This window comes from Camarhynchus parvulus, chromosome 7, assembly GCF_901933205.1.
Source record: "Camarhynchus parvulus chromosome 7, STF_HiC, whole genome shotgun sequence".
NCBI lineage: Eukaryota > Metazoa > Chordata > Aves > Passeriformes > Thraupidae > Camarhynchus > Camarhynchus parvulus.
Window position 1 is genome coordinate 30,604,470 of NC_044577.1, and position 15,408 is coordinate 30,619,877.

The 15,408-nt window shown below is 44.2% G+C and overlaps 1 protein-coding gene across 1 annotated transcript in view; it reads left to right on the plus strand.

The window, feature by feature from the left end:
* Positions 1 to 15,408, plus strand: part of GPR39 (G protein-coupled receptor 39) — a 74,325-nt gene that overhangs the window by 56,767 nt on the left and 2,150 nt on the right. The gene's annotated exons all lie outside the window — the stretch shown is intronic.

The following is a 15,408-nucleotide window of genomic DNA, read 5'->3' on the forward strand; positions in this document are numbered from 1 at the left end:
GATTTTTGGGGTTCTTTGCTCTCAAACAGTAAGATTTTGATTATTTTTTTTTTTAAGTTTGAAAGGAAGATTTGCAGCATAGTCTGAATGTGTTAATCATGGGAAAGGGCTGAAGTAATGCTCTGCCATTGCTCTGGCTGGTAAATTTGTCCAGGAAGACAGCAGAGATGAGAAGAAAAGATTCCATGAGGACATCCACATCTGTTTGATGCTCTGCCTCGGGACAGTGCTTTCTCTGTGATGCTGAGGAAATCTTTTAACACTTGTAGCATCTTCCTATTTCAAATCCATTTTAAAAAGAGCAACCAAAAGGTGCAGCTATCACTGGTAGTGTTACACTGGCCTTGTTTTTCTAATCAAAAGTGAGCTCAGAGTTTGCATTTTCACTTGAGGACTATAGGACCTTCCTGCTTGGAAGTGGGAACAACTGCTCTGCTTTTAAAGCTGCGTAACAAATCTAATATTTAAATGTGCAACACTCATGTTTTGGCACTGGAATCCATTATCCTGTGGCACAGCAAGAGGGCTCTGCCATGCAGGCTCAAAGATGCATTTGCTTGAGCAGCCTCTTCTCCTGAGTGCTGAGCCGCATTTGCTCACTGCTGTTTCATTATACATGAATTAAACACAGAAAAAGTTATTTACAGCTATCAGGCATTGCTACACACAGTGCTGAGAGGGGTTTTTCCACGAGCTGTGAGCTAGAGCAGCTTGAATGGTGTGTGTGTGAGTGTTTCCTGGCTGCTCTCATCCCGCAGTGTCCCTGGTGTCACCCCGTGGGATTGGCGCCCTGCGGGAGTGTAAGACTGGCACCCTCCTGAGCAGTGCCTGTGCTCTGCTGCCTGACTGCTATTGACAAAAACAGACTGTGAGCAGCTCTGAGCCATGCTGGAAGGGGGGGGGGGAAAGCTCTCTTGGTTCCTTGGAAGGCTTTCTGGCTTGAGCACACTTTTGCATATTTATTGAGACACTGTGATTGCCACGGAGCATGGCGGCTCTAAAGAACTTCACGAGCTAGAAAGTGCTTCTGGAGAAACAATTAGATTTCCCAGACACATTGCACTAGGAACCAATGGCACTCTGTCAGGGGGGATGCCAAGTTGGCTGGTGGAGACAAGTGAAACCCAGCACAAATGAGAGGTGGCATTTTCTTAAAACTGTTTCTCCAAGATGGAAGTCGATCCTCAGTGCTGAGACTGGTTCCTTTGCGCTGGTGTTGTTTTCTGGCCTCAGGGTTTTATTGTGCTTTAGTTTTCTGCCAGCTCTGATGCTCCTTTGTTTCTCCAGGATGTTGTTGATATGGTGTAATTGTGTGAGAGAGACCCCCAGACCCCTGTCCTGGCTCGGGGACAGGAACTTCCCCGGAGATGTGGGAGGGGGATCCTTGCTGAGCTCTGCCAGCCAGCGGCGCAGGGAGCTGCTCCTCTGGATGGACAGCTGCAGACATTGGAAAATGGCTCTTTTTTGGGGCAGAGGTTTTGCAGTCCCTGTCCCTATGCCCAGGTTTCAGCCAGTGCTGGGTGCCCACCAGGGCTGAGGTACCAAGCAGGACCCGTGTGTGTTCCCGTCCTCGCATCGCTCAGTGCCAGCAGCTCCTCCTCATCCTGGGGAAATGCTCCGAGTCCTTTTGTTCCTGAAACACCTCCTGAGGGCAGCAGCTCTTTTTGCTCCTTAAAGCATGGAGAGAGAGTGTGCACCAGTGCAGTTTGGTATGCTGTTGTACCTGCCTTCAGCTGCTGCCACTAATGGAAAATCTTGCTGGATCTGCTCTAATGCAGTGCCAGCTCAGCAAGCTCCAAGGAGCTCTTGGGTAAAGTGCTCTCCATTTTGAGACCACTGTTGGCAGCTTATCACTTGATCTATCTCCTATTTCCAGGTGTGGAACTAAAGGTAAACTTGTCACTGTAAATCACTAATTCTAGCAGAGTGAGTGAGCAGCTCACAGTTTGCATATTTCAATACCACTTAATTAGGAAAAAAAAAATCCCCTGCTCTGTACAAATGTACAATGCACATCCTTTCTCTTAGTGCTTCAGATGGGTAAAATGTTCTTTTGAGTCCCACATGTCTAACACTGCTGCTCATCTTGTTACAACAGAGTTTTAATTTTGTCCCTGGGACCAGATTGGGAAGGAGCTTTTTTTTCAACCCAACCCAGTATGTGTCTCAATCTGGGAAAGAATCCCTGCCTGCTGCTGGCACATCCACCAGCACTGACACCTCTTAACCCACCTTTGAGCCTGCTGACCATACTTATTTATTTTTTAATGAGAAAAGGCCTTTTGTCCCTGGTAATTGTGTAACTACCCTTTTATGTCCCAGTAGTCCTGGATGAGGTTGAGCTGTGTGTCTTCCCTAAAGGTGTTCTCATTTGACTCTTGTTCAAAACCCGCTTCCAACTGCAAATTGTGCTTTTGCATGACTAGACCTTCTCCTCCACGCACCCATAATTTCCTTAAGCCACCTCTATGAAAAACAGACTCATTTACTGGATCAGTGGGAATAACATTTTCTTGTGGCATGCCGCTTTGAAAAAACAAGATATTCTTGATACGATCAGTGCCTTCAGCCCTCCTCTCTTACCATCCCCTCTTCCATTACCCTTTACACTCCTGCAGCACTGCTGGATGGCTGCACATCCAGCACTTGCATCGTGTCCCTCCCTCTGCTCTTCATCTTGCCAGCCTAAATTGCTCCAGCAGCCTGATAATTTTGATCTGCAATCATTTTGCCCCAGTAGCTCACGGCAGTGCACAAACCAAACCCTCCCTTTCTTTTCAGCCAGGGCTGGCTCCTGGTGTGCTGATCTCAGAGTAACTCTGGAGCTGAGAGGTTTGTCAGGAGCCAGGTGCACCAAAAGGCAGATTAAAAATTAAAGCTGGAAGACAGAACATCCCTCTTAAGACAACATCCAGTGTTTTTTTTTTTTCTTTCAGCACTGGCTAGGTGCTATTTAAACACGAAGTTATAAAACCACTATCCTATTAGAAAAAGAAATATCCTTTAGAAAAACAAATCAACAAACAACAACACCATCTTTTGCTTTATTAGTGAGATTTTTTTTTCCAAACATGATTTCCAGCAGGTCTTTCTAGTGTGGATAAAAAAAAACATGCATTGTACATAGGATTTTCTCGTTCAGATCAATTGGCTAAATTTTCATTTAGTTTCAAAGTGGTTCATTTCGTTGAGGCTTCATTTTGTTCAGACTTGCAACTCAAGAGGTTTCCTGTAGCTTAGAGAGATTGCTTTTGAATTGGTACATTATTCAGCCATGAATTGTTTCTTTAGTATATGAGCAGCTGAGTGGGGCTTTTATTACAAATATGAATTTCAGTGCAGAACAACTACTATTTTTGCCAAAAAAGAATGTAAAATTAAGCACAGGTCGTCATACTATGCTGAGATGCTTTTCCACACTGTGTCCATTGGGTTTTTTTTACGTACTTCACAAAAAACTCCTATAGGGCATGTTAATATGATTGACTGCAAACAAGATTTAAAAAATAATACAGTTTAATGTAGAATTGTGGCTACAGCAGTAAGAATTGAAATGCTTTTCCTGTTATCTGGAGATGCAAGTAAGTACATTTTGGTTTTTGTGATCAGCTGCTAATTAAATGGGTTTTCAGCTGCATTCAGCCCCTGATCCTGTTGTGAAGTTCCAAGTGAGTGTAGCAGGATTTCTGCAATCACTGAGGTAATGAGGTGGCTCAGGGTAGCAGAGCAAGTGCAATCCCAGTGTTATGCACCAGCCTTTTAAAATATGGTTTTCCTCTGTGTTGTTCCTTGTTGTTTACCAGTGTACATGATTGCTTTTACCTACCTGGAATTAGTTTCCATCTCTGCATTTATTTTTTGTCCAATAAATTAACTTGGTCTATGGAAAGCAGTAGGAAAAAAGTGCCTGGGTTTTGAAGATGCTGCCTCTGGATTTAGGTGGATGCTGTAGATGGAATATTCTTGTAGCAAATCAGGTGACATTATTTACTTGGTGCTTGGGGTAAATTGGAGGCCCTTATGTTCCAGCTGCCCTTAGTGAAGAGGTGGAGGAGCCCATCAGTGCCCCAAAGCAGATCCCATGCTCTGTTTTGGCTTTAAAAGTGCAGCCACCAAAAGAGTTTTCCCTGACTCCAGAGGAGGGAGGCAGGGTTTGGAAGGGTCACCCCCCTCACAGCTACCCAGGGGTCACCAGAGCACCAAGTCCTGGCTCTTGGCTCTCTGACTTTGAGGAGAGGAGAGACCATTTTAGCTCTGATATTTAGTAAAGAGCTGCTTGTCCTTTGCCCTGTGTCTTACTGGTCAAAGAAGTTTCTTGCCATATGGCAAGATGATTTTTACTTTTTGGGTTAATCTCTTGAATACTTTGAGAAAAATTAGCTCTATTTCTTCTTGGGAGTTAGGGTTTCACTCATTAGTAGGTAGAAACCTTACAAAGTTCAAAAGAAAGTATTTGAAAATCTCTTCTCAAGATGATAGCTCTCAGTAGAAAAACTTATTTCAAAGGAAGAGACCATTCTGGAAGGAGGACCAGAAATGAAAGTCCAGTGAATATAGCTGTGTTAAGAGGGGCAGAACAGCTACTAAATTATGTAGCAATGTCAGAAGCAATAGGATTATCTATTTCTGTCATGGTCTGGGTCAAACTGAAGACCGAGCAGTTGAACTTAAAGTGCTATATAAATGCATAGGAAAGTTCCCAAATGCTTATAATCACCCTCTCAGTTGCTGTGAATTCTGATATTTAATGATCTTCTTTCTCTCTTTCACAGTCATATTTTTATTATATGTGAAAGGGTTATTGTAGAAGTCTTTTCTCTTCACATGGGTCCTGTGTGTCCACAGTTGGAATCAGCTGCATGTGGCTGGAGGAAGAAATATATTTTGTAATTTACAGTAGGGTAGATTTAGGCCTTTGTAGAATCCTCTGTATCCTCACTATGTTCCAGAAAACACCATATTTATCACTGGATCCCAGCATTTATGTCAAAAATGGCATAATAGAATGCATTTCTACATCTTGATTCTTGCTATTTGTCTATAGAGTTTCCTTCAAAAAGCACCATTTTATTCTTTCATTTTCTGGAAGAAAGGGACAGAGCAAGCTGTTGGATACTTGGAGCTCAAGCTTAATTACTTTTCTCAGGTCTGCAGTAATATCTTGTGGCTCTTAGTGTTTCTTGAAAAGGTGCTACAAAAGATAGAGCTGCATGCTCCAGGTCCACCTGGAATACTCTCGTTAGCTGTGGATTCACCCCAAGGAAATAAATGAGAGTTAAAAGGCCAGCAAAATGCACCCTGTAGAGCTTGGATAAAAGAAAGAAGCATGCAGTGGGGTTTTTTTCCCCCAAACTTTAAATAAGGGAGATTATTTCAAATAGATTACAGGCAGCAAAATGAGCTGATGTCTTCTGCTATAGCTGAGGTGCAAGGCTGAGGTTGGGGTTTATTCATTTGCTGCCCACCTGAGACATTTTGGAGGTCCCCAGAAGCTTCTGGAAGCAAAGTGCAAATATCACAGCACAGACAGCAGGCTCTCCAACCAGATGGTGTCCGTGTGCTGGGCAAATCCATGCCCAGGTGTTTACCTGAATGCCATTTGCAGAGCACATTTGCCTTCCAGCCTGGTTTGGGAAACTCTGAATTAGGCTGCTGCCAAGGCTGTGTTGGGGAGGAAGAACGCTGTTTATCTTGCATATATATTCCTTGAAAATGCTTGAGAAAGGAGGTTGTGACAGGTTTGCACTCATTACAGTTCTCTGGACAGCTCCAAAATGTAAATAAAAGGGGAGTCAGGTGTTAGCAGAGAAGAAACTTTGCTGCAATCAAAACACTACAGCTCCCTGAGCAGCCTTCTTGGAGGGAAGCTGCAAACAAGCCCTGTTTGCCTGGGACATTTTTCTTAGAGTGATTTCAAGGAGCTTTGCCGCTGCCCAGGGGTTTGATCCAAATAATCAAAGGTTAGGCCTAATTTAGAAAATAAAAGTGCCTTGTTGCTTAGCATTTACCTTGTTTCCCCCACTGACATGCCAGCCAGGACACAATTCAGAGTCAGACTGGAATTCAGCCCTGCAGGGCTGGGATTGCCACTGGAGGTGGCCGAATCAGAGATTCCTCCTCTCCCCGACCCTTCCCAAAAGGTTCCTGTCTGCCACCACCAAACAGCTCATTCCTCACCTCCTGCAGGTTATGATAATAATCACAGTTCTCAGGGACAGAGGAGAACAAACAAGTGCCCTTCAGTCTGAAAGCTGAGCCCCTGAACTGTCAGCCTCATGCCAGTGGTGCCACAGCTGCCTTGTGGATTTCTGCTCTCCCATTCCCTGGCTCCTGCTTCCTGTTGCAGATTTTGGTCGGTGGAATTTGGATAAATCCACATGATTTTGATGGCAATTTGCTTTGGTTTCTCTTCTCACTTAGGCTGCTGAACATAAACTCCAATTGCATTTGTTTTTTAGAGCAGCTGGCAAGCATGATCGTGCTACCATTTGTGCATCAATAATTCCATTTTCATCTCACTTGCTAAAATAGAGCAAGTTTTATTCATTTACAGGTTTTTCCTATGAAAATCTGACTTGTGTGTTGATAATACATCTCTCATTTAGGGAGAGCTTTGCTGATCCCCCCATGATCATCAGTTCCATATAAAATATATTTAAAGCTTGTCTTTCTGGCAGAGCTCACTGAAGTATCTGATGTATCTGCAGAGCTAATAGAGCATCGTTCTGTATTTGTATTCTGCAGTTGATTGTTCAATGATTTCTCCTGCTGAATTGCAATAGATGAGCTGTTTAATGTTGCAACGGCTCATTTTGTAATGTAAAAACAAAAAAACCTCTCAATTCCAAATTGTGTTTGCTAGTTAGAATGCAGAATTTAAATGAGATTTATATGGAAGATGTATTTTCCCCATTGTTTCGCCAATGCAGAAGGAAAACAGGTCTTCAGTCTTTTTAAAAGAAAATCAAAGCAACCATGGTAAGAATTTGTTTTGCAAGGAAGAAGCATCAATAAAAACGAAACCTCTTCCCTTCTACACATTTCAGTCCATATTAGTGATTTTTAAAAATACTTTCTCAGTTCAGAAATAACAATTTCCAATAAGCATGTCTTTCCTGACAGTTGAAATGTTAAAATTTCTAAAAGTGAGCAATTCATATTTATTTTACCCTCTTATGTCTTCTGCTGCTGAGTCAATGAATATTTCCACAACATTCTTGATCTTCTTTTTACCAAACTAGCTCTGATTTTAAAGGGGCTTTTATGTTTTACTTGCAAATTGTGCTTGTGAAGGGTAATGAATGGCTCAAAAGCAGATGCTGGATTTTGTCTTTTATTGACAAACTGCACAAATGAACAGTCAACTCTCACTTCAAATGCCAAGTTGGTATTTATTGTATGTTCATGACTGTTTACCCACCTCTGTGAGGAAAAGCACCCAAGAGGGCAAGGGGGCATTGGAAACTCTGCTGGCTTTTATGTTTGGGGGCAGCCTTGGCTCTGTGCAGAGAGTTGGGGTCCCAGGCAAAGGGCTGTGGTGTGTTGGTGAGTGACCTGAAAGACAAACCCGCTCTCATGGGGCGCAGCCTTAGCGCTGAATTATCCAGTTTTATCAGAGATTAAAGCATCATCTCTGTGTTGTGCACATTCAGGACTGAATTATAGCTGATGAGGAGTGCTAAGATGGAGTTTGATTTGTAAGATTAACTCTGAAGAGCAGGATAATCCTCCAGTGCCAGGTCCATCCTGGAGCCATTGGCTCCACTGGACCTGGGGGAAGCTTCTGGCAGCTTCTCACAGAGGCCACCCCTGCAGCCACCCACTGCCAGACCCTTGACATGCCAACCCAACACAGAGCATTAAAACTGACACGATTCCCTCTGGTACTCCATGAGCATGTCTGGTTTTTAAAAGCATATCAAGACTTTAATCAGTGTTTCACAAAACGTCTGCTGACGTTTGGTAACAGTACTCCTGTCGTGAAACCTTTTCCCGTGTTTTTAGGTTTTTTCTGCTGTTTGTACTGAGAAATGACAGTATTTAAAAATGTTTGAGAAGCAAAAATTGACCCTGCTAGGAACTGAAGATAATTGTCAGACATTTTAAATTGCTAAGAAGTAAAACTGTTAACACTTGTGTCCTCACTAATTATGTTCTGCATATCTGTGTTCCCCTGGCAACTTCTGGTGCCTCTGGTTCCACTCTAAGGGCTGTGGGCTGTGAGATGATGGTGCAAAGTAAAAATAGGTCATTCTTCTGAAGAGCAATGATTGCCATTGCTTGTGGAGAAGTGTGTGATGGGATCCACTTAAGTTATGTTCCAGTGCTGCAGAAAAGATTTTGCTGTAGTGCCCTGCAGGTCCCAGATGTTTGCATCAGTGATACACAGACAAAATTTGTTTCAGCTCCATGTAAACCTCTTGTAATCTTCCTGTTTAATGGCAGTATTCATGTTTCTCAACCCAGGACACTGAAGCATCATCAGCACCTCTGCAAGGAAGGTCAAGTGTTCTTCGGTGCAGGTTCCTTCAGCACTGGCTTCTATTAAAGGTCAGGTTTCTGGAAACACAAAATTGGCCTTACTCTTTGCCAGTGAGGCACTGATGGGATGTTGCTGTGCTTCAGCCAGCCCAGAGCAGCTCTCTGTTGCCAGTCAAGAGGAGAAATGTGTGTGGCAGGGCAGGGAGGACCTGAATGGAGCAAACTGTGGGCTGATGCTGGGGTTTCAGGCAGAGAGAGGGATTGTGGGGATATTTTTGTATCCCTGGTTTGGCTCCATGACACCACTCTTGGCCAGAAGCTTTGAGAAGACAGCTTGGTCTCAGTGGTCTCATGGAACCCTTAAGGGGATTTAAGGCAGGGGAGTTAGTCCAATCCAAGTGAGATTTTGGATTCTGCAGCATCTGCTGGGCCCCAGTGATGATTTACGTAGTCACCTGTGAAATGAAGTGTCAAAAGCAGCAGCAGGTGATTTTCTGATGCCATGGGGCAAATTCTTGTGTGCAATTCTTCTTCATGTGCCTGACAACTCCAGTTATCTATAGAAGCTTTAAATAAAATAAAAGATAGAGTCCCTGTGTTGTCAGTGCCCCCACACCTGAACACATTGCTGTTCTGAGCAGAGCGTGGCCCCTTACAAGAAGAATTTGTGCATCACTTTAGCATTTGGGGTTTAGTGAGACACTTAATGGTGGCTTCAGTTGTAAGAGACACAACTTTATGTGCAACGGAACAGCAATACATTTATTAAAATCTTGCAGGTTTGGTTCATTTATTGCCCCAAGAGGCAGCTGGTTTTTTCCTCAGTGCCTTTCATTTTTTGCTCCAGTCCATGGGACTGCACTGTCCTGTCCCCCAGGCTTGCTCACTAATGAGACGTGGCCTCACTGCACAGCACCCTTGGAGCTGGAGCAGCATAAGGAGCATGAGATGGACCCAAATGCCTCTGAGGGATGTGGGACTTGCTGGTCCATTGGTTTTGTGCTGGGAGCTGTTGATGGGGTGTACACGGAGCTGCTTTCCAGCCGTTTGTCCCAGGCCATATGCTCAATCCTTCCAGCAGCACTCACCAGGATAACGTGTTTGTTGCGGGCTTCTGTGCAGCTCAAGCCATTCTGAGAAGGGCTGTGGGGTGTTTGCCAGAGCCTCTCTGTGAGCACTTAGAGATTTTCCTGCCTGTGCTGGTGACAAAGCTGTTGTCTCCCTCTCTTCTTTGCCCCTGGTTCCCCTGCAGAAGCAGCAGAGGCAGGGCAGGGGTTGACCTCAGTTTTGCTTTGCCTGTAGCACTGTGTATGTGGTCTGTAAGTGAGGTGGCCCCACAGCAAAGGCAGCGAGCTGCTAATAAGGAAATCCCTGTTCTCTGAGGAGGCTGCACACAGCAGCCAGCCCAGATCCAGTGTCAGAGCCCACAGGGAGCCTGAGGGTCTCCCTGGTGGTTGGAAAAACTGAAGGGGAAATCCCTGGGAGATAGACACTGGCCGTATCTTCTCATTTTTTTTCTCCCTGTATTTACTGCCTGAGTAGGGCTAGTTTTCTTATTTCCTTCTTTTCTTACAGAGAAGCATTTCTGAGAGGCAAATCTGTGATTCTGAAAGTTGAGGATAAAAAAAAAAGACAAATTCTGAATAAATTGAGCTTATAGAAAATGCATGTGGCAATGCATGTATTGACTTGTTTCAGTGAATATCAAAATTTATTGTCCCTTGAACTAAATATTGACATGGACAAAGCAATATCAATATTTATCTCTCAGGTTAATACATTTTATATTCTCCTCAACATGCATCAATATGTGCTTATTATTACTATAATGTTTGTCCTTCAGCAAAAGAAACTTGCATGTGGTTGAGAGGGGCAAGGGAGAAGTTTGTATTAGTATTCTTTTCCTGTTTTTAATCTTTGTTAGAAGTTTATCCTGCCCATGGAGCACGATGCAGCCCTCATTCAAGCAAAACCCTTACTGATGGTCGTGGCATTGTGCACTGAATACAGATTGGGTGGTGGGGTTTTGGGAAATGGGAGATTAATGGTCATGAGTACACTGGTAAGGGCAGTGAAACCAGCCCTTGTGTTCCACAGGCTTGGTGGTGCTGCCTGCAGTGACTCTGTGCCCAGGAGCTGCCTCAGTGCCCACAGGGACAGGGACACAGAGCAGGGACAGGGCTGATCTGAGACCCAGCTGGGAATCTCTGCCCAGACAAGGATGTGCAGGTGTTGGGCACACAGCTGGATGTGATAGGGGCCCTGTAGCAGGCTTATCTCACAGCTGTGTGAGTGTGTCTGTGGGCCAGCTGGAGCTGGGTTTGGGAGCACTCTGGGGCCACAGAGAGCCCAGCAGCCTGCCTGGGCCTTCTGCAATTGTGTGTGGGCAAGAGGAGTGTGGCCACTTCTCTGTGTCTGGAGGATTATCCCTCAGATCTGTCCTGTTGTCTTTTTCCCTTATTCTGGATCTTCTAGAGCAAGGCAGATGTTTCCTAGAGAGATGATGAGAGGCTCTACAAGAAGGATGCAGGCATGACAGCACTGACAAGACTAATTCAGGATATACAAAGGCCTTCTAGCACATGATTTGTGCCATACAGACCCTTTTATGTGGAGATGCCAGCTCTGGCACAAACACTGCAATTTCCCCAGAGGCCTTGAAGAGACACTGCAGTTTCTCTGCGCATCTTGCTTTTAAACTTTCTGCCCTTAAACCCAAGGGAGAAAATGGCGGAGGCAATGATGGGGCTAGGAGCAGAAGGAGAAGCTGTGTTCCTGTTTCCCACTCTCCTGCACACCCTTCTGCTCATCAACAGCTCATTGCTGTTGGTCAGAGATAGAGAGGGGGTCCAGTCACTTTTGGACAGGGGCTGACACACAGGGACTCACCAGGAGCTGTTAAAAGCTGCAGGTTTGGGTTTGAAGTTCCACCCAGCTGCTTGAGGAGCAGAGAAACTGCTCCAAACTCTTCCCTGTCCAAAGAAGAACCAACAGGAGATCCTTGAGACTGGAGAGCATGGAAAACAGTCCCCTGCTTGAGGTGCTCCAGCCTGCCTCAGTTTCCCAGCCGAGGCAGAGCAGCCTGCAGTGCCCAGGGGCAGCTCCGTTCAGGCATCACTCTGCCTGCTGTCCTTGCTGCACTCCCAAGCCAAACTTGCAGCAATGACAGCAACAGCTGTTTGTAAGCTGACATTTCAGTGGCAATTGTCAGGAGACAAGAAGCATATGGCAGCTGCCTCCTGACATGCAGGGAGCTGCAGCAGCAGAGGCACGGAGCAGCTGCAGATGCTGGAAGGCAGCACTGCATTGATCTGCAGTTGGGAAGGTCATCTCAGTGACTGAAGGCTGCATTTCATGCCTTGACCCTTCTTGGAAGCTAGAAAGACAATAAACTAGTGCCTTATGTCTTTATTTCTAACGAAAAGCAAGATTTTTCTCATGGTTAAAATAATAAATATAACACAAATACAAGCCAAAACCTCACCTCCTGAAAGTTGCATTCTTAATTAGTACTTCTGTCTCTGCTTTTTCTCCCTTCTCCTGAGTTATTAGTGGCTGATATTGAGACCACTGAGACCCTGATAGTGGGAAGGTATTTTTGCACATGTTTTCAAAGCCTGTAGCAGAGCCCAGTAGGGACCAAGTGCTTTCCTTGTAATTAGCACTGCTTTATGATGGTAAACTTAATAATTAAAGGTGGTCTTTCTTCCTCTGTTGGGACTTCTTGGCACTTCTGATGCACTGTTTGAAGACTTTGTGACTAAGCATTAGTGTCATGTGCCTTTGAGTATAGACAGGCAAAGTACACAAAAGTGAAACCAACACTGAAAAAAGCTCTTCCTCTGAACCAATTGCATTCCTGCCTGCACTTGACTCACAGCTCAGTAACCATATGCTTATATTCCACTGACAATTGCCATTTAAATGTCAGTTTACAAGCAGATGCTGGGAGCCCGCCTTTGTGTCATTAATCAGATCCCAGAAAGGCAAAGTTTGAGGAGGTCTGGCTGTGCTTTGGGCTGGCTGGGACAGAGCAGCAGCAGAGTCTGGCAGACCTTGACCCACCTGGATGGTCAGGGTGAAGTGCACAGGCAAAGGACTTTGTACCTGAGGTCACCAACAGCCTCAGCTAAGGGGCTGGGGCAGCCAAAGGAAACCTGTTCTTGGCACTGTCTGGTGGCAATTATGATCTTGTTGACAATTTCAGGCTTTTGGGGATGGCTGGCAGCAGCCAGGATAGAGGCAAAGCACTGGGTTTTAAAAGGAGACAGATTTAAGTGCTCAGGTATAGAAAAAAAAAGACAAAAACCTGTTCAACAGAAGAACAAGGGGAAATGTGGAGAAGGAAGCCCTCTCTACCAGACATTTGCACATATTTAAAATCCTTCCCAATAAAGTTCATAATGAATTTAATTCAGTCCCCTATGGCCCAGAGGAATTTTCTGAGTAATAAAAAAGTATTGCTAAGGGATAGATGACTGCCAAACTCCTATTCTCTGCCAGCAATGAATATTTATACTACTGGCACTTAGATGCTAGGTTTATTTTACTACATAAATGATCCTTTGTCACATATTAAGAATTAATACTGTGAGATTGACTTTTGGGAAGTTAGAATAATGATTCCCAAATTTAAAGTGTTGTTAAATTTGTATGCTTTGTTTGTAAAGAGCCTTGGGCTGGGTTTTTTTTCAGATTCAAACAGTAGTAGGATGTGGTAATTCCTATTTTGGAGTAAACTGTTTTGTGGCTTGTTTATGGTTTAACTTTATAGTGTAGTTTTAGTCAAGGACCTTTTCATGTGTTTTGTTTTGTTTTGTGTGTTACCTTGAAATATCTAAATCAATGTTAAATGAATTCTAAGCTCCTGCTCTTATTTAAAGGTTGAGATGTTCTTACTTACAGAAGGTAACACAAGGGCTCCTGGCTTCTGCTGGCATTTTTCTAATGCCCTTCTGATGATTGAACTGGAGTAATTCAAATGTGAGTTGGAAATTTCAAGCACCAGTGATGGAGGTTGCAAAACCACAGCATTACTTTGTTTATAAACACTGTTATTCCACGGAAGATAAAGCTCTGCTCTGTGTCACTTCCATGCAGTGATCAGGAAACTGGGGTGGAAAAAGCAGAGCTACTGATCTTTCTCCCTTTAATAAGAAGGAGTGGAAGGCAAAGATGGACATGAGCTGAAATGTGAAGAATTATTCCCATCAGACAGCAAGCTCACAGGAAAAATACATCAGCGCTGGTGTAAGATTCAGTGTGGTTTCCTTTCAAGCTGATTGAGGCTGTTTAAGCACCTCTGGCACAGCAGCACAACACCAACTCCTGAGCCCAAGTCCAGGCTGGGCCTGACAGCAGCAGAGCTGAGCTCAGAGGCTTCCCGAGTGTAGCCATGATATTTTCTGAAACATCCTTTCCTTAGGATTTTTTCTCCTGAGAAGCTGAGAGGCCTCAGGAACAAAATGTAAACAATGATTATCTGCTGCTGTGGAATGCAACAGGTGCATCTGTGATTGGTCTTATAGAGTTGTTTCTAATTAATGGCCAATCACAGTCAGCTGGCTTGGACTCTCTGTCCGAGACACAAACCTTTGTTATCATTCTTCTTTTTCTATTCTTAGCTAGCCTTCTGATGAAATCCTTTCCTCTATTCTTTTAGTATAGTTTTATTATCATATATCATAAAATAATAAATCAGCCTTCTGAAACATGGAGTCAGATCCTCGTCTCCTTCCTGGTCCTGGGACCCCTGTGAACACCGTCACACCCGAGGTGCTCTTCTGCTGTGCTTCCCTTTACTCCACACTGCCATGCCAAGTGTGAAAGCTGCAAAAAATATTGTGAGTCTGTCAGCATGTTTATTTGCATGGTGCATCTCCTTCAGTCAACAGGCATCTTCTCAAAGTGTGAAAATGAACAATTAGTCATCCCTGGGAAACAACAGTTTTGCAGCCGTCATCCCCTCCCGCCCCCTGAGAGACAAACCTGCCTGTGCTGCACAAGGGCACAAGCAGCTCATTTTTCACTGGCTGTACACACTACCAGATACTCGCTTCTTCAGAACAAAAGGGTCTGAAGAATATAAGGAGGTATCTGAAGCAGTTGGCAGTTAGAATTAAAAAGAAAGGTCAATGCCAAGGAATTCAGATAGAAGCAAAAAAATATCAGACATCTCAGAGCAATATAGTTGGGCTTTAAAAATGAATGCATGCATTGTTTGCTCACAGTTTTTCACAGCAGCACTCATAATTTAGGAAACTATTAATCAGCATGATGAAGTGTCCTGTTTCTAACCAAGAACAAAAAAAAAAAAATTGTACAATACAGCTCATTTTCTTCTCACTTGAAAGAGATCTTCTGGTAGAATTTGATGAGAATTCCACAGATTTGGGCTTGTGAACTTTGTGTTTAAGTTGCACCAGAGAAGAAGCCCCAGTGAAGCAACAGAATCCTTCCACTGCCTTTCTATAAGGCCCATCACAAGTCACTGCTGAAGGGGCCTTATTTGCTTTTGGCCCATGGCAGGACTGACAGCCTATAGTTGTTAAGATGACAGCAGGAAAAGAGCACTGAAGGCCATAAACATTTGCAGGATTAATGCAAAATTCAGATCACGGGGGCACAGCAGGTACTGAACAGTGAGGCAAGGTGGCAGGAGAAAATCAGAGGCAGGGAGGGACTGTGGGACTGAGAGCAAAGAAACAGTGGCTGAGGAGAGTTCTGGTAGGTAAAGAACTGAAAATGGCAAAGGTTTTGCTGATGGATTTACTGCTGGCCTGCCAACAACAGCCCTCCAGGGCTCTTAAGCCAGTGCTGTAGGTTTAAGATCTGCTACGTCCCCATCCCAACAAAGTTATTGTGACAGTAAGTGATTACAGAAGCAAGGGATCCAAAGGAGAGCTTTTATTTGGTAGCTTATTCAGG